Below are 25625 nucleotides of genomic sequence, written 5' to 3' on the forward strand. Positions count from 1 at the left end.
CTCTTTTCATCGTGAAAGTGACTTTTATTGATTTGAATTCATTCTCCTTTATTTTCCACTTTTTTAGCCATACTCCTATTTTATTTAAGTTTGTTTGTAGGTTTCTTGTAGCTCCTGCAGGATTGTGAAGGGAGGCTAGTATTGCTGTATCATCAGCAAATGTTGATTCTGTTGTTTATTCTGTAGTGGGAATGTCTGCCGTGTACAATAAATATAATATTGGGCCCAAGGTAATACCCTGTGGTACTCCAGATTCTACGTGGTAGATGTTAGTATATTCAGACTGCTGTTTTACGAAGAAAAAATTGTTAGTTATGTATGATTTTAATAATGGATAGAAGTTGTGAGGTAAACCTTTTTTTTATTTATAAAATAGTCCAGGATGCCACACCTTATCAAAAGCTTGGCTAATATCTATGAATGCGGCTGAGCAATACCTTTTCTTTTCTAAGTTATTGCTAATTTGTTTAATGCCTCTGTGGACTTGTCCTATTGTGCCATGTTTTGGTCTAAAGCCAAACTAATGACCTGGTATGAGCTTTTTTTCGGTTAATATTGGCTCCATTCGCCTGAGTAGAAGTTTCTCAAATATTTTTGATAAGATTGGCAAGAGAGTGATGGGTCTGATATTTCATTAGGGTTTTTACCCGGTTTGCGTTATTATTTCTGCTACTTTGCACTGCTTTGGAAAGTAGCTCAGCCTTAGCATTGCGTTAAAGATATGTAGTATTGCTGTTATTCCTATTTTAGTGAGTTTTTGCACTATAATGCCGGTTATTAGGTCATAGCCCGGTGCCTTTTTTTGGGTTAATTTGGTGTACAATTACATCTCTTTTTTCCTTGTATTTAAAGTTGCTTATGGGCTGTTCCATTTGAAAAGGTGACTCCAGGTAGTTTTGTATCTCGTCCAGTCTTCTTGTGTACTCTCTACTTTATTTGGTTTAAACACATTTTATAGGTGAAGTGCAAATGCATTGGCCTTTTCTTTGTCGTTTCTGGCCCATTTCCCCTGTTGATCTTTTATATGGGGAATATGTTGTTGCGGTTTGTTCAATTTCCTTGTTGCTCTCCAGAGTGAGTAGTCTGCTGTTTTCGTTGGCGTTAGGTTTTCGAGGAATGCCTGAACCGAGTCATTTTTTATCGTTAACAGAAGGTTTTTTAGGTCCTTACTTGCTTTATTGAGGTTTTTCTTATTTGCTGCTGTTCTTGTTTGTTGCCATTTCGTTCGTAGTCTTCCCTTTTCAGAAATTTGGTCTTTTATTATGATTGGGTTTTTGGTCGATTTTATCACTGTCTTTTTGTGTCAGAGTTGCGACCCAGCCCGCAGTTTGAATGGAAGTTATTAGTTTTTTTTAATGCTACTTCTATGTCCTCGGTTGTTTTAAGAGGAATTTTAAGATCTATAAATGCATCCACCCGTTTCTGGAAGGTGTCCCAATTTGTTTTGTGATTGCATACTATAGGTTTTTTTGGTCGCCTTACTATTCCCTCAAGCATGGTTAAGAGTATTGGTAAATGATCAGATCATAGATCAAAGCTTGACTGTATTTTGAGTTGTTTAGTATTAATGCCTTTTGTTACGAAAAAATCTATGGCATCTGGTGTTTTATGTGGATCACTGGGCCAGTATGTGGGTTCTCATGTGGCGAAGTGCTTTAAGTTACTGTGATTTATAGTTTTAAGTAATTCTCTACCTTTCGTAGTTATAAGTCTGGAGCCCCAGGCTTTGTGTTTGGCATTATAGTCTCCTCCTGCTATGAATCTGTTTCAGAGCGTTTCGAAGAAACTAGAGTTTTATTGTTTTTTATTGTTATGTTTTGGAGGACAATAGACTACGGGTATAAACATTTTAGATACATCCTATATGCACGCCAATGGTGAATATAAAATTCTTAATTGTATGTCAAAAAATACGCAGTAACTACCTCTTAAAACCTACCAAATTGCATTTGCATATCTCAACCGGTTTTAGAGCAATAAATAAATCGTCAGTTTGTAAGAAAAAATTCAACATCCCGTATCTCGGAAACGAAGCATTTGTGGACATATGTTTATAAAGCAAACCGTCATTATTTTTCATGCAGAATTACCCCTTAAAGTTTGTCGCACTTATTTAGAAACACCCTGTATTGATGAATAACTTGGCTAGTTGTTAAAGTACCTAACTTTTTTATTGTCTCAAATAAGAGAATAAAACAAAAAGCATAATGTTAAGAAAGTCGTAGGCTACAGTTGAGTTTTAATTTCAATATCTTATATACGCCCGAATATTCCACAGGGTGTTCCAAACTTTGAGGAAAAAACACACTAACATTTTTACACCAGGTATTTAATGACACTTACCTGTTTAGTAATAATATTATTACACCGATATACTTGAAGAATAAAGCTATAATATACTAATAAAATCACTAAAATCGGACAACAGGTTTAGGATATACAAGACATCAAAAATGTCCCATTTTTAAGGTGGTGCGTTAATTTTGATGCTTAGTGTATATCACTCACAAGCGCGGATACAGAGGGGGGTCAACGGGGCTTTAGACCCCCCTATTGTGCTTAGTCTTTAAATATAATTTTTGTACAGTTTTACAATTGTTCCGACTTCAGCAAAGCAACATCACTGCTATAAATTATCATTTAGTGTAAAATCATTTTACGCAGAATGCTTGATGTGAATTATTAATTTATGCAACACTATGTTTTCCACATTTAAAGCAATGTAGGGGAGGAGGGGGCTAGTTGTAACAATTTTCATAAAATCAAATATATCTTGACAGCTATTTTCCCAATTATCACTAATTAAACACTCAATGCTAGTTTAACTCTTTCTGAATCAAATTGAACTGATAAAAAGTTAAAAAGACTGGTATTTTTTAATCAACTAGCATTTTACGAAAAAAAGTGCATTGTTACAACTTACCCCACACTTGGGGCTAGTTGTAACATCTATTGGGGCAGGTTGTAACAGTACGATAATTTGAATTTTTTGGTATATTTCGAAGAAAATTACAACGTTGCTCCTTTTCAAAGATGTTGCTCGACTTAATAGCGTGGCTTCCGGTGTTTTTAAATATAAATGTAAATTTCTACGCATAACATTTTGAACCCAGTCTGCACCAACTCTATAATTTTGATACCAATAAGAAGAAAGTTGCTTAGCACTGAGTTTCACGGCACATTGGTAAGACAACATACCCCGTAGCACAATTTTGTATATTTATTAAAATAACTGTAAAAATATCTTCCTTTTTTTTTATTAACCCCACATTTATTACAATCTATCTATACAATCTAATCCTAAATGTTTAGGTAGATAACAGACAATAAGTAATAGGACTGACAATAATTAGGAATGACATGTAGGGAGGCCCCCAGTGATGCACCCCTTCTTTAAAACTTAGCCTACAACACTGACTATGTCTGACATAAACTTATACACATTAATTTAGTACCTATTGTTCACTTAACTCTAACGGAACTTTTCGTTTTAACCTACGAACAGTACACGGTTTATTCACTAAATTTTTTGCTAACACGTTTGGATGCACTTTAAGTTTCTCTGTATGTTTTTTCGTTCGCGCACTTTTTGATGTCATCTTTGACGTATGGTAGTCCGGCGTCCCGATGGATCGCTTCATTGGTTATGAACCATGGAACTCCTAGTATTGACCTCAATATTTTGGACTGAAATCTTTGTATGATTTCAATGTTGGAATGTGCAGCGGTTCCCCATAATTCTATCCCGTAAGTCCACACTGGTTTTAGGATGGATTTGTAGATTAATATTTTATTTTCAGTTGATAGTTTTGATTTTTTGCCCAACAGCCAATATATGGTTCTTAACTTATGACCCAGTTGTTTTCTCTTAGTAAATATATGCTTCCTCCAGTTTAATCTTCTGTCCAAGTACATACCTAGATATTTGACTTCATCCCCTTGTGGGATTCCTTTACCGTTTAAGTAAACAGGACATGTTTCCCTACGCGTGGTAAATGTTAGGTGTAGCGATTTGTTTTCATTAATTTTGACTCTCCATTTTGTCATCCATTGTTGAATTTTATTTAGATTATTTTGTAAGATTTCTGAGGCTATTTTGGGATTTTTGTTCGATGATAGTATTGCCGTATCATCCGCAAATGTGGCTGTAGTGATATGTGTATCTGTCGGTAAGTCAGCAGTGAATATAAGGTATAATATACGTCCTAGTACACTTCCTTGGGGCACCCCAGCAAGAATTTGTTGTATGTGTATTCATTCTCATACTTTACCTGGAAGTTTCTGTTGGTGATATATGACTTTAAGAGTATATAGTAATTTGTAGGTAAATTCTGTTTTAGTTAGGCCATAATAGGCCTTTATGCCAGACTTTATCAAATGCCTGACTTACGTCCAGAAATACTGCCGAGCAGTACCTATTATTTTCAAAGTCCTCGTTGATTCTCTCTACAATTCTATGTACCTGTTGTATTGTTGAATGTTGTTTTATAAACCCAAATTGGTATGGTGGTATTAGTTTTTTGTTTTCTAGTAAAAATATCTTCCTAATCGTAACATTGTTAAGCAGCATCAAAGAATAACTAAATTTAGAAAAGAAATGAACACCAAAAGTTTCATTTCCATTTAAAACAATAGCGATAACCAAAATTTTATGAGTGTCAAATTTTATATTAACTCATCCAATTGAAGCTCGTGCACAAAACTACTATTTACTATTTACAACTATGGGAGGATGACTGGCTAGAGCCAGGGGTTGCCAAACTCCTTGATAATCCGAGCCATTTTTCAAAATTTGAAATTTCTCGCGAGCCACAATTAAACTGTTATTTAAAAAGTGTAAAAAATGTATCAACTTTTTCTCTCAGTGTTTGGATTTCACTAATTTTAAAGTGAAATAAAATGGTTCTTATCGTTATTTCAAATATGCAAATAATTTTACAAGCAGCCTTTACTAGTTGAGTATACTTCTCATTTGGATTTTTTTCAGGATTCTTCATCATCTTTCCATCTTTTTCTGGGACGGCTTACTGATCTATCGTCTTTCAAAAAATACTCTCTCTTCCTCTGATCTTACCACATGACCTGCCCATCTTATCTTAGCTTTTATATGTCTGATGATGTTTTCAATATCATACACAATCACCAACTCACCTTTGAAATACCAGCAGCTTTTCATTTAATTCCCATTGATGTAAAATCCATGTTTCACTTTCATATGTAAGAATTGGGCGAATAATTGCCATGTACAATCTTAATTTAGATTGTCGTTTTAGCAGCTAAGATCTTAATAATATGACCTCTTTTTCTATGTGGTTGTCATCTGTGATTACCGCCCTTAGATATTTAAATTTTTTTACTACTTTGAAGTTGTGGTCATTCAGAGTTATGTTCTGCTTCTGCCTAACTCTTGGTCTTAGACTTTTGGTTACTGGCATCTATTTCGTCTTCTTTTCATTTATTGGAAGGCCCAAACTTCTTGTTTCTTCCACAAGTTGTGAAAACACCTCTCTCCCGTCTCTTGTAGAATGAGGGGCTGCACGTAGATTATCAGCAAAGGCCAACAATAGTTTTGATCCTCGTTTGCAAATTGCCCTGTCAACTCAGATGATATTTTACTTATTAGGTACATATTCTAAGGCCAAATTGAAAAGCAACAGTGATAAGGAGTCTCCTTGTTTAAGTTCTGATGTTACACTTATTCTTTTATATTTATTGTCAGTAATTTAAAACATTTTGAAACACAAGAATTAAAAGTAATTCAGGTACATTTATTGAGAGCCACAAATAATCCTTCAAAGAGCCACATGTGGCTCCCGAGCCACAGTTTGGCCACCTCTGGGCTAGAGTTGTCATTTGCAGGGCGATAAGAGAATAAGATTGAGTCAGCTAAATTAGTTAAAAACGGTCAAATAACCTATGAAAAAGCCGTGTTACTACTTACCCCTGTTACAACAAGCCCCTTGTTCCCCTACAGTACGGCAGAATGTATCCATCCAATATCTTTCCGGGGGCTGCTAGCCCTTTGCTGCAACTGAATATGGCTCGATAGCACACAAAGATCCCCACCAGAGCTCAATCCTTTTGATACCGTACGTACCTGGGATGGGATGAGTAATTTTATATATCATATCTTAATAAAAGAAGTCAGTTTGTAAGGGTTGACACGAAGACGTCTTCTTGCATGCCATTAGAATGTGGGGTACCTCAGGGTTCAGTTCTAGGCCCTATATTGTTTCTGATATACATAAATGACATCTCTAGTCTGAACATTAAAGGTAAAATACGTCTCTTTGCAGATGATACTAGTATTACTTGGAGTAACACGGATATTATGGATCTTCGCAATACCATAGCTACAGACCTAGTCACCATTAAATCGTGGTGCGATTCAAATCTCCTGTTATTTAACGTTTCTAAAACCAAAGTCCTACCTTACAACAGTATGATGCAACCTTTAGTACTTAATAACAACAGTCTAGAGGTAGTTGAATCGGTGAAGTTCTTAGGGCTTATTGTGGATAAGTCTCTAAAATGGAACTTGCACATTGATGCCTTACACAAAAAATTAAGTTCTGCTTGTTTTGCGCTAAGATCAGTTGCTACGGAAATGAATTTGTCAACATCTAGGACCGTTTATTATGCCCTTTTTGAGTCTCATCTTCGGTACGCCCTTCCATTCTGGGGTACGTGTTGTGCGACTCAATTTGAGCGTATTTTTAAACTAAAAAAGAGAGCTCTTCGTTACTCCCTGAGACTCAATAGCAGAGTTCATTGCCAAGAATTCTTTAAAAAATTTAAAATATTAACTCTTCCTTCTTTGTTTGTTTTTGAATTCGTTTGTTTAATCCGCAAACATGCATCAGAAGGTCCAGAGAGACCCACTCATAACTATCCCCTTAGAAACGTGGAGCATAATCTTTATCTGCCCACCCCACGGTCTGAGCTGGTTAAGTGCTCTCTACTATACAATTCGAGAAAAATGTAAAATCACCTGCCATCTAACATCAAATCTATTGCAGCATTTCCCGCTTTTCGCAAGACCTTGAAAGCTTATTTGCTGGAGAGAGCTTTATATACAGTGAATGACTTTTTTTATAAACGATTTGAATTCAGCAAATTGACTTGCAGGATTATTACTTTCGAGTACTTTTGTACATATTTGCAGCGGCATAGAACTTTTGATTTACTTTCCCTTTCCCCTTTCCTCGTTCGCCTTCTTTTTGCTCTGACGTTGCATACATATTGTTTGCAAAATTTTTAATTTTTTAATGTGTACTTAATAACTGTAAAATTATATTAAGTAGTATAACTCACGCCACTTACTTGGTGTCTGTTTCTGTTTTTGTTTTGTTTGTAGTTTTTTACTATTTTTTGTTTTTTATTGTATTTTTTATTTTGTATAAGCTTTGTCCACAAATTGGTAAAATTTTTTAACAATAAAGCATACCTTACTTACTTACTTACTTACTTACTTACTTACTTTTCCCCTTAGAGAAAGTAAGAGCCGTATGGATAAATATGAAATAATAATAATAACGCCTCTTTTGAGCTCAGCTAGTCATTTGTGGCCTTAGCTACTTATAAAGTGCTAAAAACAAATATAGAAAGTCTTCAGCAGAAAACAAGAACACTTCTCACAAAGGCACAAAAATGTCATCCACAGTAGAGAGAAAAACATTACCGCGGTATCTAGGGGGAAGAGGACTTATGGGCATAGGCGAGCAATTGGACAAGCAGGTTGGTAAGTTGTCAGTTGGTCAGACGCAGGTTGAGACATCTACTTTAAGTCGCATAATTTTTGCAGTAAATGAAACAGCGCAACTTAAACTGATGGAGCAAGCAATGAGCGAAAACACCTTTCTAAGCAAGACAAAAATACGGATCTGGATGAGTAAACCCCTGCATAGGCGACATCTCAATGAGATCAGCCAAGAACATGTCGGCAATATAGCGTCGAACTATTGGTTGACGAAACAGAGGATTTCCTATTGGCCATTCAAGATCAGGTTATTCCAAGTAAAAATTAACTGAACACCCTCAAGTCCAAAATGACAAATGCCGATATGAATGTCAACAAAAAATAAACTATCTAATTCTAACATCTTACCGCGGGCTCCCAGTCGTTTGTCGATACTAATAATTATAAAGATCGCCATGACTCAGTAGCTTATTCATCAGGAATTAGGCAATAAATTGGGACTCCTCCAAACCGACCATTTCCTTTGGTATCAATATGTCCCTAACAGAATGCTTGAAAACGACAAGCTATACTGGTACCGCACTGTGCTCAGAGCCTTAGAGGGAGCTTGAGCCTTGTAGCTAAATCTGGATAATAATATCTTGGGGAAGTCTAGACCCCTCCATTATGAAATTCTCGATCCGTGCCTTCAATCACACAACACATCCAGATTCCAGATGGAACTGTACATTGTGCACATGGTGGGACAGCAATAATTATAAGAAACAACATGAAACATTACCAGACAACTCACTATCAAAAACACATATTCAAGCCACAAAATGTAGTTGTAAAAGACTGGCCAGGACCTATAACTTTTTCAGCTATATGTTGTCCACCAAAACATTCAATTAAATAACCAGAATTTAAAACCTTTTTTGATACACGTGGACCTAGGTTTATTTATGGCGGAGATTACTATTCAAAACATTTAATGTGGGGCTCTAGACTGAATCATACCAAAGGCCGCGAACTACAAAAGAAATACTAATAGATATAATCTAAACATATTAACCCCAAGGGACCAATAAAATGGCCTACAGACCCTGCGAAAATCCCAGCCCAGATCTTCTCGATTTTTTTATAGTGAGAGAAATAAACGAAAAATACTTTAAACTAAAGTCTTGTTACGATTTATCCTCTGACCATTCACCTGTTATCATAACTGTAAGCAAAAACATAACAAAAATAGAAAGGAGCTGTATATTACACAACAAAAAAACAAATTGGAGTTATTTTCGATATTAAGTAAATAATCAAATTAATTTTGACATCCCACTAAAGACGGATAAACAAATCGAAAACGCAAATAGAACATTTAAACACAGTTTTACAGGAAGCAGCATGGAATCAACACCATTACCTACAAATCGACATATGAACAAAAACTGTTCCAATACAATACATGAAAAAATAATTGAAAAAAGAAGAAGAAGAGAAAAGAAGAACAATGGGAATTATCTAGATCACCTCATAGTAAAACAGACCTCAATAAAGCACAAAAATACTTCAAAAAAATTGATAATAGCAAAAAAGTGTTAAAAAAAGTTTTCATAAATACTTACAAAAATTATATGCAACCCTGACTACTCGTTATGGAAGGCTACAAGGACTTATATACTTGCGACACACCTTAACAAAGTTTTTACACCAAATGACGGAAATTACTCACTACAAACTGAAGAAGAAATTATTTTAATACTCACAAAACCTTATCAGCTGGAACTTCCTGAAAAAAAGATTCACAAAAAACGAGGTGAAAAATATTATACACCACAACATCGATCCAAAAAAGGCTTCACTCCAGTATACGACCTGATTACTTAATGGAAAAACTCTTCAGCAACTCACTGAGAAAGGCTTCCAATTTCTGACACAGTTATTTAACTCTATAATGAGATTAGGTTACTTCCCATCACAATGGAAACTAGCACAAATAACAATGATACTAAAGCCAGGAAAAGAACCAGAAAGTGTACAGACCTACCGTCATGCGTCAGTACCGTCCTATTTCCTATTAGTCTTCTTCCAGTGGTATCCAAAGTTTTTGAAAATCTGACACTTACTATACTAGAAAACAAAAAACCAATGCCACCACACCAATTTGGGTTTATAAAACAACATTCGACAATACAACAGGTACATAGAAAAACAGGTACACCAAACTAATACCACCACACCAATTTGGGTATATAAAACAACATTCGATAATACAACAAGTACATAGAAAAACAGGTACATAGAAAAACAGGTACATACAACTAATACCACCACACCAGTTGGGGTTTGTAAAACAACATTCGACAATACACAGCAGTACAATAGGTACTGCTCGGTGGTATTTCTGGACGTAAGTCAGGCATTTGATAAAGTCTGGCATAAAGGTCTCTTATGTAAATTAAAACAGAATTTACCTACAAATTACTATATATGTACTCTTAAAGTCCTATATCACCAACAGAAACTTCCAGGTAACGTATGAGAATGAATACACAAACAAGGAAGTGCGCCTTAAGGAAGTGTACTAGGACCTATATTCTACCTTATATTCACTGCTGACCTTGGTATCCCGAATGAAGTACGTGCCTCCTAGTGGCGGGATACGGGCAACAATACATTGGCTTATAGGGCAGTCCTTACAGTAGGGATCCTGGCCTATACAGAAAAATGCAGGCGGGTGTGGGGTAATACTGCACTTTGGTTGCATTGGTGGTGTATTGGCTAAACGTGCAGGACAGGGCAGGGTATGGTGCTGATAGAAAAGGCATTCAGGCATCAAATATCCAAAAATCTTTTCAGGCCATAATAATGAAAAGACCTTCTCCAAACGAAATAAAAACTTATACTGAAATGATGGCATCTCCTGAGGTAAAATGTTCCGGAAGTAAAATGAGCCTCCATTCGGATCTCCGGGTGAGGACTATCTCAGGGGGAACACCATTGCAGGTTAGAAAAATCAGGATAGGGTCTTGGAATCTTGGTAGTCTTACAGGTAAGAGTCTGGAGTTAGTGGATGCGCTCAAACGAAGAAGAGTTCAAATTGCTTGTATTCAAGAAACTAGGTGGAAAGGACAAAGGGCGAAAGAACTAGGTGATGGATATAAATTGTGGTATGTAGGGAGTAGTAACACTAGAAATGGAGTTGGTATAATTGCTGATAGTGAAATGAAAGATAACGTAGTAGATGTTGTAAGAACGAGTGATAGAATGATGTCAGTGAAATTTGTAATTGATAAAGAGGTATTGAATGTTGTGTGTGTGTATGCTCCTCAAACAGGTCTGGGTGAGAATGAAAGAAGAGCTTTCTATGATCAATTGGGAGACATACTGAGTGATATTCCAGCGGAGGAGAAAGTTATAATAGGAGGTGATTTCAATGCACATGTGGGCCAAGCCAAGACAGGATATGAAACAACACATGGGGGATTAGGCTTTGGAACTAGAAATGAAGCTGGAGATGACATGCTAGAATTAGCAACAGCATTGGATATGGCGATTGTTAACACATTCTTTAAAAAGAGAGAAACTCAACTTATTACCTACAAAAGTGGACAACATCAATCCCAAATAGACTACTTCATGATAAGGAAAGAAGACATACGTGAATGCAAGGACTGCAAGGTAATAGTTAGTGAGACAGTAAGCCAACAACATAAGCTGCTTGTTCTGGACATCGAAGTAAAAAGCGAAACTAAACAAAAATATCGGAGAGGACCACAAAAAATCAAGTGGTGGATGCTAAAAGATGAGAAGGAAGGTCTATTCAGGGAAAGAATAGTAGAAAAAATATGTTGGAACATGAAAGGAAGCCCTAACATAATTTGGAGAAAAATGGCCAATATTATTAGAGAGACGGCTATTGAAATACTTGGGAAAACGTCAGGAAAGAAGTTTGAAGATAAAGAGACTTGGTGGTGGTCAAATGAAGTACAAGGAAACATAAAAGAGAAGAGAAAATTATATAAAAAGTGGCAAGAAACCAGATCGGACATAGATCTTCAAAACTATATGGTCGCCAAAAAGGAAGCGAAAGTAGCAGTAGCAAAAGCTAAAGCAGAAGCGTATTCAAACCTATACGATCAACTTGATACCAGGGAAGGCGAAACGAAGATATATAAAATAGCCAAACAGAGAGCAAAGAAAGCAAAAGATTTTAATCAGATTAGATGTATCCGAGATGAAAATAATAAAATACTAGTTCACGAAAGGGATGTCAAAAAGAGATGGAGAAAGTACTTTGACAGCTTATTAAATGAAGAATTTGACAGACAGCCTGTAGAGTCAACGGAGACAGTAGCAGCAATGGTCACCAAAATAACCAACAAGGAAGTGGCTCAAGCGCTTCAAAAAATAAAGAAAGGAAAAGCGGTAGGACCAGATGATATCCCTGGGGAAGTATGGAGAGCATTGGGAGAGACAGGAACAAGGTGGCTAGCAGGTCTATTTAATAGAATTATGGAAGTTGGACAAATGCCAGACGAATGGAGAAGCAGTATACTGGTACCTGTTTACAAAAACAAGGGAGATATACAACAATGTACAAACTACAGGGCTATAAAACTGCTTAGCCACACCATGAAAATATGGGAAAGAGTAATTGATAGACGGATACGTGAAGAAACCGAAATATCCGAGAATCAATTTGGCTTTATGCAGGGTAGATCAACAACAGATGCAATTTTTCATTATAAGGCAGTTGATGGAAAAATACAGGAGTAAAGAAACAAACGCTCATATGGTATTCATTGATCTTGAGAAAGCATATGATAGAGTTCCTCGAGAGATTCTGTGGTGGGCACTCAATAAGAAAGGAGTCCCTGGTGAATATGTAAAGATTGTGAGGGATATGTATGAGGGAGTAACGACTAGTGTTAGGACAGGTGTGGGAGAGACTGATAAATTTCATGTGAAAGTAGGATTGCATCAAGGTTCTGTGCTTAGTCCGTATTTATTCTCATTAGTTTTGGACCAGATAACAGCGAAAATACAGGGTAACATTCCATGGTGCTTAATGTATGCTGATGATGTCGTGTTAGTAGGAAATAGTGAAAGAGACTTAGAACAAAAACTGGAACAGTGGAGACAAGCTCTGGAGGAAAAAGGTTTAAAACTTAGTAGGACAAAAACAGAGTATTTGGAATGTTCATTTAAAGATGGAGCTACTACAAATAAAATGGTATCTTTGGATGGTGAAATGATTGTAAAAAGCAATAGTTTTAGGTACCTAGGATCGGTATTACAGAGTAATGGAGAAATAGATGGAGATGCATGCAGTAGAATTAGGGCTGGATGGATGAAGTGGAAAGAAGCGAGTGGTGTGTTGTGTGACAGAAAAATTCCAATGAAGCTGAAGGGAAAATTCTATAAAACAGCCATAAGACCAGCTATGATGTACGGAACTGAATGTTGGGCAGTGAAAAAGAAAGAGGAACAGCGAATGCATGTGGCGGAAATGAGAATGCTTAGATGGATGAGTGGAGTGACAAAGAAGGATAAAATTAGAAATGAGTATATTAGGGGAAGTCTAGGTGTGGCACCAATTGATGCCAAAATGAGAGAGCATAGGTTAAGATGGTTTGGTCATGTTCAACGTCGAGACGTTAACCACCCAATACGAAGAATAGCTGAAGTGCAGATTCCTGGAAGGAGTAGGAGAGGAAGACCAAAGAAGAGCTGGGGGGAGACGATAAGGCAGGACATGTTGGTAAAGGGGATTAACATTGATATGGCCCAAGCATGATATGATGATGATTCACTGCTGACCTACCGACAGGTACACATATCAGTAGAGCCACAGGGCCGTAACTACCATTGGGGCAACCGGGGCAGTGCCCCGGTGCCCCCGGACATAGGCGGCCCCGCATGGGTCCTCGTTTGTTTGACCGTGCATAGATTTTAACGAAGAAAATAAAAATATGTATTTTAAAAGCCGATTCCAGCGAAAAACGAAATATTTTCAAATGACACAATTTTAAAAAGATCTAGGAAAGACTAGACCTCAACATAAAGTTTTAATTTTTCACTGGGGAAATTAGTCTTTTCGACTAAAATTGGAACAGAACAGGGGCCTCTGAGGCTTGAGCTAAGCTGGGTCCTCAAGACCTTACCATAAAAATTTAAATAATGAATGGGTTGCATGTGTGAGTCCATACTATTGTAGTAAAGAAAGAAAGACGTTCTCACAAACAATTTATTTTACAACTGACGACCGGTTTCGCTGTCTACAATTTGCACAGCATCCTCAGGTCCCGGTTAAAGTAAAATTAAATGCTACAAATAATAAAAAAAGTAAATAAAAAAATTAAAAAAATAAATTTTTTTTTATTGTTTGTAGCATTTAATTTTACTTTAACCGGGACCTGAGGATGCTGTGCAAATTGTAGACAGCGAAACCGGTCGTCAGTTGTAAAGTAAATTGTTTGTGAGAACGTCTTTCTTTCTTTACTACAATAAAAATTTAAATTTACTTAGGAAATTAGTTATTTCGGCGTAATAAAACCTAAAATGCCATTGGAAGAGGGGGCCCGGGCTAAGCTGGGGACCCGATACTATTCGTAAAGATATAAAGATGTCCAGGATACAACAAGTCCAGGAAGGAATGTCTCAGGGAAGTATTTAATCGTCCATTCCATATAACATTTTTGTTTCAGATTTGCCAACAGATGTAAGAACATTTTCTAAAATATTTGTAACACCAGTTTCTATGGGTATCTCTTTAGAAACTTCAGTCATGGAATGCATTTAAATGCGTTTCAAGGGGTTAAATAATATCAGACATTTTCCCGACCCCCCTTCCGCTGGGGGTAAACACCCCGGTAGGGGGACCCAACGGAAGACCCACAGACCCCCCGGCAGAGGGCCCCCAGATCACGTTTTCCCCGGGGCCCCCAACATCCTACTTACGGCCCTGTACAGCCAGCCACATTTGCGGATGATACACACGGCAATACTATCATCGAACAAAAATACCAAAATAGGCTCAGCAATCCTACAAAATAACCTAAATAAAAACAACAATGACTGACAAAATGGAGAGTTAAAATAAATGAAAACAAATCACATCACCTAACATTTACCACGCGTAGGGAAATATGTCCGGCTGTATGCTTAAACGGTAAAGGAATCCCACAAGCGGATGAAGTCAAATTATGTAGGCAGGCTCGGATACAGGGGGGGTCAAAGGGTCTATAGACCCCCTATTGTATTTAGTCTATAAGTATTTTTTTATTATTTATTATTTTTTTCTGTCAACTCTAAACTTTAAGCCATCAGTAGAACACAAAATTAAACGACAACCGCTTCCAAAGAATTATTGAAAGAAGCAATAAAATCTAATAAAACCAGCCTTTTCTGAAAAATAAATTGAAGCCGCATTTGTTTGGGTACCGATGGAGCCATAAACAACTGAAATATTTTTCTCAATTCAAAGAATAACAGAAATGATATCTTAGAATGCAAATACATTACACTGGGTATAAACCTTACCTCATGAAAAGTCACGTTTCAAATTTGCGGTAGGTATAATAAAGATATAAAAATTTGAATTTTACTAGATAATCCAGGGACGCGTACCTACTCATTGATGGTAGAAACGTGTCCAAACGAAAGATTCAAACCGACATAATGCAGTTTATAAACTGTATTGTATAATTGTATATTTATATTTATTTTATTGCATTACATTTAATTAACTGCATTTTGTCCGAATCTGTTTTTATTAGATATCCTTATTATTTACTATTATTCTGTCATTCAAGGTTAATTCATTGTTTTTGTACCATTCTAACGTACGTAATATTCATTTATGCCATCATTTGACGAATTCCAAATTCGTCTCTATCTTCTGCTTTTATTAAAAGCGTCTGTGTGTTAAACCCGGTCCAGTCGCGAATGTTTTTAGCCAGGACATTTGTCGTCTGCCAGGACCCATTTTTCCTTCGATGTTACCCTTCATAATTAGCTATAACAAATCGTATTTATCATTTCTAAGTATGTGCCCAAAATATGCTGTTTTCCTCCTTTTAATGGTGGTCAAAGGTTCTCTGTCTCCTCCGGTTTTTGCAACATTATTTCGTTCGTAATAGGATCAGTCCAAAATATTTTCAAAATTTTTCTAAGAAGGCACATCTCAAATCTCAAAAGTCTCCAACTTTCTAATTATGTCAACATTAGCAGTCCAAGCTTCAGTACCCTTAAAGAAGAATAGAATAGAGTGGACATTTTACCACTCGATAGAGTGGTAGTTGCAATTTGAGTCTTTGGTTACTCATACTTAGTAATTTCCTTATCTTCAAAAAGGCTGCTTTTGATTGGTCTATTCTTGATTAAATTTCTGATTGCATATTTAGATTTTCCTTAATCCAGACTCCCAAATATTTCATTTTGTCCATTTGTTCAATATCTTCATTTTTTTTCTGGATTCTTGTTATGACTTTCCATTTCTTACTGATAACCGTAAGTTTTCTTGATAAACTAGGATAACTTAGTTTTGTTTTCTTTATGTGTATTGTTAACCAAACTGTTCCCAGTATAACAAATTGTGTTTAGTAGCGTATGCATTGCTTTCCGTAAATCTGGTTTATAGTTACTTTATTCACAACTTGTAGAAAGCATTATATTAATATACACACAACGCAAAAGTCTAGGGATATTTTTATAAATAGACGTATTTTGTTTATCAGTAATCAACTTAAAAAAATTAATACAAAATTTGTAGTTTAAATTGTTGTTTAATATGTCAAAAACCATAAATTGTAAAAACAGAAAATTGAAGCAAAAAAAAATATATTGCAAATCATCCATGTTTCACATATCACCACAAAATGTCAATAATACGAAATATAAACTTAAAATAAAGTATGGCCACCACGTTGGTTTATCACAGCTCTACATCTACTGTTCATGCTCAGAATCACATTGTTAATGCCTGCTTGAGGTAGTTGTGTCCATTGTTCTCTCAGAAGCTCTTTTAATTGAAACTCATTGTAGATATTGCCCATATGTGGAGTAATTCTTCGTAGGAGCATGTCCCATACATGCTCAATGGGATTCAAGTCCGGTGATTGTGCTGGCCACGGCAATACATCAATACCCTCGTTATCCAACCAGTTTGTTGGAACAATATGCGCAACATGTGGTCGAGCGTTATCATGCATAAAGTAAAAATTTTCTCCAACAGCAGCAGCAAACGGGCGCACAACAGGTTCAAGAATAGTTTCCAAATATTGCTGACTTCTGAGAAAGCCACGAGGAAAGATGAGGTCAGTTCTTCCGTCAATCATGATTCCGCCCCATACCATTAATGTACCACCTCTGTATGCATACACTTCTTGAAGATGTCTTAATCGTTCTCCATTTCCGGGTCGTCTCCAAACTCTTGTCCGACGAGAATCTGGATGAAATCCATATCTAGACTCGTCACTAAACAAAACTGTGGCCCAGTCATTGTCAGTCCAATTCTGAAACTCTTGACACCAGATTAATCTTGCAGCGCGATTGCCTCTAGATAGAGGTGGACATCTTAGTGGTCGCCGACTACGAAGATTGGCTTCACGGAGACGATTCCTCACAGTACTGCGGCTAATTGTTACATTATGTGCAAGCTGTAATTCATTAACCAGCTCGGGTGCTGTGATTGTTGGCTGCCGTCTTGCATTTAAAATTAAATACCGGTCTTGAGCGACGGTTGTAGAGCGACCACGTCCTGGATGTTGCTCGGCTGGACTCCCAGTGTCTCTAAGCCGACGCCACAAACGACTTACGACGCTTTGGGAAACACCCAGCTGGTCAGCAACTTGAGTTTGTCGCATACCAGCTTGAAGGAGGCCCACGGCTCTATTCATCTCGTCCAACGTTAAATGTTGTCGTTGCATGGTAAAAAGACAATATCTTTAACTCACTTATTAAGCAAGAATGGTATAAAGTGACTAAAATTAAAAATAAACAAAACATAAAAATGTCGATTTTTTTGTCCCTTATAAAAAACATTCTAAAACACGTACTGCTATCAGTTTTACAATTTTTTTTTGATAACAAGTCAGTGTCTGTATCAACAATTATAGTACAAGCAAATTTATATAGTCATGAAATTTTTGTCATTGGTATTGTCAAATTATTAAAATATCCTTAGACTTTTGCGTTGTGTGTATTTGTCTTTACTGTTATATTATTCCCGACCTTAGATAAAGATTTTTGTCACATTTGTCACTTCATATTTAAAATTGTGTATATTAATAATGATTTAATATTAAATGTATTTATGATAATTCCGTTTTATTTTACTTGCAACTACGGCTTGATATACGGAAAGAGTCCCATCAGAGCTCAATCTTTTTGATACTGTAGGTATCTGGGATTATAAATATAGTGTATTTTATCATTAGAGTAAGTGTGAGTCGTAGGTATGGCTAAATCTGGAAAATATAATATTTGACGTAAGTCTGACCCCCCTATTATGAATTTCTAGATCCGCGCCTGTATGTAGGTATGTATTAAAACTTTTACTTGGACACAGTACTGCGGCTAATTGTTACATTATGTGCAAGCTGTAATTCATTAACCAGCTCGGGTGCTGTGATTGTTGGCTGGCTAAAAGATTAAACTGGAGGAAGCATATATACACTGCGCTCCAAAATTAATGCATAATTTTAAAATTCTTATTTTGAGTTGTAATGAAAACATTTTTGTTTGTTTTTTCTGCTTTATGGCTGTTTTAGAACATCTTAAATAAAAAATTTTTCTTTTTTTATAAAAATGTATTGAAATTAACAATATAACATCATAAATCTAAACATCTAAACAGACAACTGATCTAAACAAACTAACATTATAAATAAATGATGGAATTGAAATTTTTAAAGTTCAAGAAAGTACTAGTACCGTAGTACCGAGTACTAGTATCGAGTATTGCCTCTTCTGGTATTTATTACTGCTTGACAAAGATCTCTCATACTGAGAATCACCGTTCTAATGTCTTCTTGATCATTCTAATACTAAATTACAACTAACCGCAAAAACAGTTCATCTAATGTCTTTGGTGCATTAGGTAGTTGTCGTAGTCGTCTGCGTATGAAGTCCCAAACATGTTAAATTGGGTTGAGGTCAGGACTTCTCGCAGGCCAATCCATGGCAGGAATTCCAACCTTCTGATGATATTGCTGCAGAATTCTTGCCATGTGTGGCCCGGCATTATCTTGCATAAGCTTGAAATTATTTCCAATAAATGGTGAAAATGGCACGACATGCTCTTCTAAAATGTCTGTCATATATCTTTGCGATGCAAGCCCCCGCGATCTATTATAACTAATTCCGTACGAGCCTTCAAATTAATTCCACCCCACACCATTACCGAGCCGCCACCATACTGTACAGTCCCTACGGTGTTACACTGTGCGTAACGTTCCCCAGGCCTTCTGTACATTCTGTTTCTCCTGTCATCAGAAAATAGACAGTACCTGGATTTATCGGTGAACAATATTCTTCGGTGCCCTTCCATGGCGTTGGTCGTTTTCGGCACGTATTCTTCTAATCGTATTTTGGCTGATTCTAAAATTATAACGATCCAAAAATTCATTTTGTATAGAAGTACTGGTAACAAACATTTTTCTCAGTGTACGAAGTGTTAAAAACCGGTCTTGATTAGCAGTTGTAACCCTTCTACGGCCTTGACACCGGGTTTTCTCTAGTCGCACAGAAAAACGAGTTAACACTCTAAAAATGGCTGACTGAGTGACGTTAAAACGTTCAGCGAGTACTACTTGAGTGTATCCTTCTTCGTGAAGAGTACATACATACATAATCTATTATCCTCTTATACCGTAAGGTGTCGAGGTGTCTTCTTTACCCGGTATTCTCTGCGAACTTACGCCACTTTTTTGTCCCTAGCTAATTCTTTGGCTTCCTGCCACGATTTTCCTCTATCCTGCAATATTTCCATCACACTGGTATTCCACGTTTTCCTTGGTCGGCCTCTCCTGTTTTACCCCTATCGGCCTCGCTTCCCATGTCATTTTAACCTGTCTGCCGTCGTTCATTCTGAATAAGTGCCCAGTCCATTTTAATTTATTTTCATGAATTTTTTCCTTTAATTATTTTACTCTTAATTCTCTTCTAATATCATCGCTACGTCTTTTATCGGTTCTCCTAGCTCCCGCCACTTTTCTTAAATACCTCATTTCCGCGTCTTGCAATCTCTTTTCTTCTTTGTCGTTCAATACCCAATTCTCTGCTCCATATGTAGTGATAGGTGTGTAAATTGTTTTAAATACTATCATTTTGGTTTTCCTTGTTATTTCTTTTTTATTTAGGAAGTTTTTATACAGCGAATGATATGTTCTTGTGGCTGCTTTTATCCTATTTCCAATTTCGTCTTCTTGTGTCCCCTTCTTATTTAAAATTATTCCAAGGTATTTAAATGTATCTACCTGTTCTATTGTTTTGCCTTGGATTTCAATATTTAGCTTAACATCTTTCTTCGATATTGCCATTACTTTTGTTTTTTCCATATTAATTGTTAGATTGTAATTTTTTAATTCTGCCTCCCAGATTCTTATGTTCTCCTCCAGAGATCTTTCTGTTCTTGCCACAATAACAATATCATCCGCAAATGCACAGGCTTCGATTTTTATTTATTGTAGAGTTCTGTATGCTATGGTATATTTTTTTGTTTTTGGCCCGCACTTTTTAATTACTTCGTCTATATTATACAGATAAACAGTAGGGGGCTCAAAACCCCTCCTTGTCTGACTCCGTCGTTATTCTCAAATTTGCTGGAGATAATATTGCTAGTTCTTACCTGATTTATGGTATTGCAGTACAAACTCTTGATTGTGGTTATCAGGTCCATATCCACTTCCTTATTTGTCAAGCTTTGCCATATTCCCTCTCTGCTCACCATGCCAAAAGCTTTTTTCATATCTAGGAATTCCAAATATACCGTTTCATCTTTTAGTATGGCTTTTTCGGTGATCTGCTGTAGAGTGAAGATAATATGGTCCTGAACGCTATGTGCTGGCCTAAACCCACTTTGAATATCTGCTAATCTAGGCTCGACTAAATTCCGGAGCTTCCGTTCCAGGATAATTTCGTAGACTTTTAATGTTGAACAGAGCAACGATATGCCTCTGTAATTTCCACATTCTCTCGAATCTCCTTTTTTGTGTATAGGCAATATTATAGCCGTGTTTCAGTCACTCGGTATTTTTTTAGTTTTCCATGTTAGGTTTAACAGTTCATAAAGTTCCTTTTTGCCCAATTCTCCCAGATATTTCAACAACTCGGCATCTAATCCATCTATACCTGCAGCTTTGCCTATTTTTAGTTGGGTTAAGGCATCTTCCACTTCATTCATTTGTATTTTATTGTCCTCAATTACGTCTTGTTCTTTTGTGGTTATATTGTTTAACTTTGCTATTTTGCTGCCTGCTGTTGTCTTGTCTTTGCTTAAAAGTTCCATAAAATGTTCTTTCCATCTTTCTATAATCTGATCTTCTTCAGTTATTATATTCCCATTCCGATCTTTAACCTGCTGCAGCTTCATTTGTGGTTCCTTTCTCATATTTTTTAGGACTCGGTAAAATAATTTATTATTATGAGTTCTATTTTCTTCCATACTTTTCCCAAAATTTTCCCATGCATTTTGTTTTTCTTGTTCAACCATTGTTTTAACTTTGTTTCTTTGATCTTTATATTTATCAGGTCAGGACTTCTCGCAGGCCAATCCATGGCAGGAATTCCAACCTTCTGATGATATTGCTGCAGAATTCTTGCCATGTGTGGCCTGGCATTATCTTGCATAAGCTTGAAATTATTTCCAATAAATGGTGAAAATGGCACGAAATGGCTACAAAAGTGGACAACATCAATCCCAAATAGACTACTTCATGATAAGGAAAGAAGACATACGCGAACGCAAGGACTGCAAGGTAATATTTAGTGAGACAGTCAGCCAACAACATAAGCTGATTGTTCTGGACATCGAAGTAAAAAGCGAAACTAAACAAAAATATCGGAGAGGACCACAAAAAATCAAATGGTGGATGCTAAAAGATGAGAAAGAAGGTCTATTCAGGGAAAGAATAGTAGACAAAATAAGCTAGAACATGAAAGGAAGCCCTAACACAATTTGGAAAAAAATGGCCAACATTATTAGACAGACTGCTATTGAAATACTTGGGAAAACGTCAGGAAAAAAATTTGAGGATAAAGAGACGTGGTGGTGGTCAAACGAAGTACAAGGAAAAATAAAAGAGAAGCGAACATTATATCAAAAGTGGCTAGAAACCAGATCCGACACAGATCTTCAAAACTATATGGTGGCGAAAAAGGAAGCGAAAGTAGCAGTAGCAAAAGCTAAAGCAGAAGCGTATTCAAGCCTATACGATCAACTTGATACCAGGGAAGGCGAAACGAAGATATATAAAATAGCCAAACAAAGAGCAAAGAAAGCAAAAGATTTTAATCAAATTAGATGTATCCGAGATGAAAATAATAAAATACTAGTTCACGAAAAGGATGTCAAAAAGAGATGGAGAAAGTACTTTGACAGCTTATTAAATGAAGAATATGACAGACAGCCTGTAGAGTCAACGAAGACAGTAGCAGAAATGCTCACCAAAATAACAAACGAGGAAGTGGCTCAAGCGCTTCAAAAAATAAAGAAAGGAAAAGCGGTAGGACCAGATGATATTCCTGGGGAAGTATGGAGAGCATTGGGTGAGACAGGAACAAGGTGGCTAGCAGGTTTATTTAATAGAATTATGGAAGTTGGACAAATGCCAGACGAATGGAGAAGCAGTATACTGGTACCTGTTTACAAAAACAAGGGAGATATACAACAATGTACAAACTACAGGGCTATAAAACTGCTTAGCCACACCATGAAAATATGGGAAAGAGTAATTGATAGACGGATACGTGAAGAAACCGAAATATCCGAGAATCAGTTTGGCTTTATGCAGGGCAGATCAACAACAGATGCAATTTTCATTATAAGGCAGTTGATGGAAAAACACAGGAGTAAAGAAACAAACGCTCATATGGTATTCATTGATCTTGAGAAAGCATATGATAGAGTTCCTCGAGAGATTCTGTGGTGGGCACTCAATATGAAAGGAGTCCCTGGTGAATATGTAAAGATTGTGAGAGATATGTATGAGGGAGTAACGACTAGTGTTAGGACAGGTGTGGGAGAGACTGATAAATTTCATGTGAAAGTATAATTGCACCAGGGATCGGTGCTTAGTCCGTATTTATTCTCATTAGTTTTGGACCAGATAACAGCGAAACTACAAGGTAACATTCCATGGTGCTTATTGTATGCTGATGATGTCGTATTAAAAACTGGAACAGTGGAAACAAGCTCTGGAGGAAAAAGGTTTAAAACTTAGTAGGACAAAGACAGAGTATTTGCAATGTTCATTTAAAGATGGATTTACTACAAATAACATGGTATCTTTGGATGGTGAACTGATTGTAAAAAGCAATAGTTTTAAGTACCTGGGATCGGTATTACAGAGTAATGGAGAAATAGATGGAGATGTATGCAGTAGAATTAGGGCTGGATGAATGAAGTGGAAGGAAGCGAGTGGTGTGCTGTATGACAGGAAAATTCCAATGAAGTTGAAGTGGAAATTCCAAAAAACAGCCATATGACCGACTATGATGCACGTGTGACGCCTCACAACCCGGCCTAATTATTCTCGATGCTTCCCGGGGTTACGAGTAAAGGCCAGACCTTCCACGGCGATTCGAGGCGACCGCTGTCAGAGTATTTAAGAACAGGAATTCGAGCACAGGCCAGTCAGTCAATGAACGAGCCGCGACGCGTGATATAATTGTATTCGAATCGGATTTAATGAAATGTATATATTAGTTATCGAAGTTATTATGTTTAGTTAATTAAATCATAAATTTGAGTTGTAAATAAATTAGATGTGTTAGTTGGTGTTATTTGTAATTGTTAAAATAAATAAGTGATGTAAATAAAATAATATAAGTAAGTCTTCCTTTATTTAAATTAAACTTAGTGCCTAAAGATATAAATAAATAAAATAGTAGAGTCAATCGCGTAACAAAATGGTGTCAGAAGTGGGATACTTGAAATAATTATCAACGTAAATTTTCGGTTTAAATACAGTGTGGAACCTTTAAAAATAAATTAATATAAATCGTAATAAATAAAGTGTGTGATCATGTCTACCTTGTGTAAGCTAAAAATTGCAGACCCGAGACTTGAATTAGAAGAAAGGGACCTGAGTTCTACTGGGAAAAAGGCTGATCTAGTTGAACGTCTGAAGAACGCACTAAAAGAAGAGGGTCATGATCCAGAAACTTATGTGTTTGAAGACAAGCATGCTGCTTTAATTTCGTCAATAACATCGTTAGAGACCAAAGTTTCTAGTGAAATCTCCCAAGTTTCGTCGGATGTTTTGAAAGTTTCGACAGACATTACATCGTTAGAGAACAAAGTTTCAACAGACATTACGTCTTTGCAGACCAAAGTTTCTAGTGAAATCTCCCAAGTTTCGACAGACATTACATCGCTAGAGAACAAAGTTTCAACAGAGATCACATCGTTAGAGAAAAAGGTTTCTAGTGAAATTTCCCAAGTTTCCTCGGATGTTTTGAAAGTTTCGACAGACATTGCATCATTAGAGAAGAAAGTTTCGGGTGATATTTCATCCCTTGACAGCAAAATGACTAACGAGATCTCTAAAGTCACTTCGGATTTTGACGACAAGATATCATCCATAAAATCTACTTTTGAAGAAAAGATCAAGGAAATAGAAAAGAAACTGGAGGAAACTGAAAAAGCAGACAAAGGTATGGAACCCATCTTAACAGACATTAAAAATGATGAAACCAAATACAAATTGGAGCCACAGTCGATAGTCGAAGGGAGTGTAGGTCATGCTCGTGTTAAGGTGCCAAATTTCGACGGAAAGTCATCATGGAACAGTTATAAGAAACAGTTTGAAACAGTTTCAAGAGCGAACGGATGGTCTGAAAAAGACAAAGCTGTAAATCTTGTTATTGCTCTTCGAGGAGAGGCTTTGGATGTACTCCAGACCATAGCTGTAGAGGAGACGAATGATTTTGAACAACTTATGAAGAGACTAAACATGCGTTATGGGCACGAACATTTGGAGTATGTATATCAAGCGCGGCTTAAAAACCGACGACAAAAGAAAGATGAAGCTCTTCAAGAATATGAGCTAGATATTGCCAGGCTAGTACGATTTGCTTATCCAACAGCTCCCGAAGACATGATGGAAATGTTGGCTGTTCAAACATTTATCGATGGTCTTCGCGATTTTGAAATGCAGAAAACACTGCGATTAGCTCGTTACAAGACGCTGGTCGATGTATTGTCCGCGGCCCTCGAGTTCGAATCAGCTACGCAGGCCTCTGGTGAGTACAGTGCAGTTCGAACTGTGAAAGAAGAAGAGGATGAAGACAAACTTGACCAGCTGGTAAATATGATGAAAGGCTTTACATCGAAGAAAACGAAGACCATGAATTGCTGCAATTGTGGTGAAAAGGGGCACGCACGGAGTTTAAGGAAGAACGCAAGTCAAGAAACTCGCCAGCAGGAAATAAGAGAACCCACAGACCCTAGGGGGGCAGCCTCGTCTCAGAACTTCTCTAAAGACCATCTAATACTAATAGCTTCTTTGAAATGTCGTGAGGATAGTGTATATGTAGATGGAGAAATAAATGGTAAAAAGTATACATTGTTGGTGGATACCGGAGCGACCAGGACCATTATACGACCGTCAGTTATAAACAGTCGTAAGAAACTCTTACCAACGAGGTTGCGACTGCGGACTGCCACAGGTGAAAATGCCAACATCCACGGAGAAATCCAGATACAATTGGGGATTGGAGC

The sequence above is a fragment of the Diabrotica virgifera genome, chromosome 10 (assembly GCF_917563875.1).
Source record: "Diabrotica virgifera virgifera chromosome 10, PGI_DIABVI_V3a".
NCBI classification, from domain to species: domain Eukaryota; kingdom Metazoa; phylum Arthropoda; class Insecta; order Coleoptera; family Chrysomelidae; genus Diabrotica; species Diabrotica virgifera.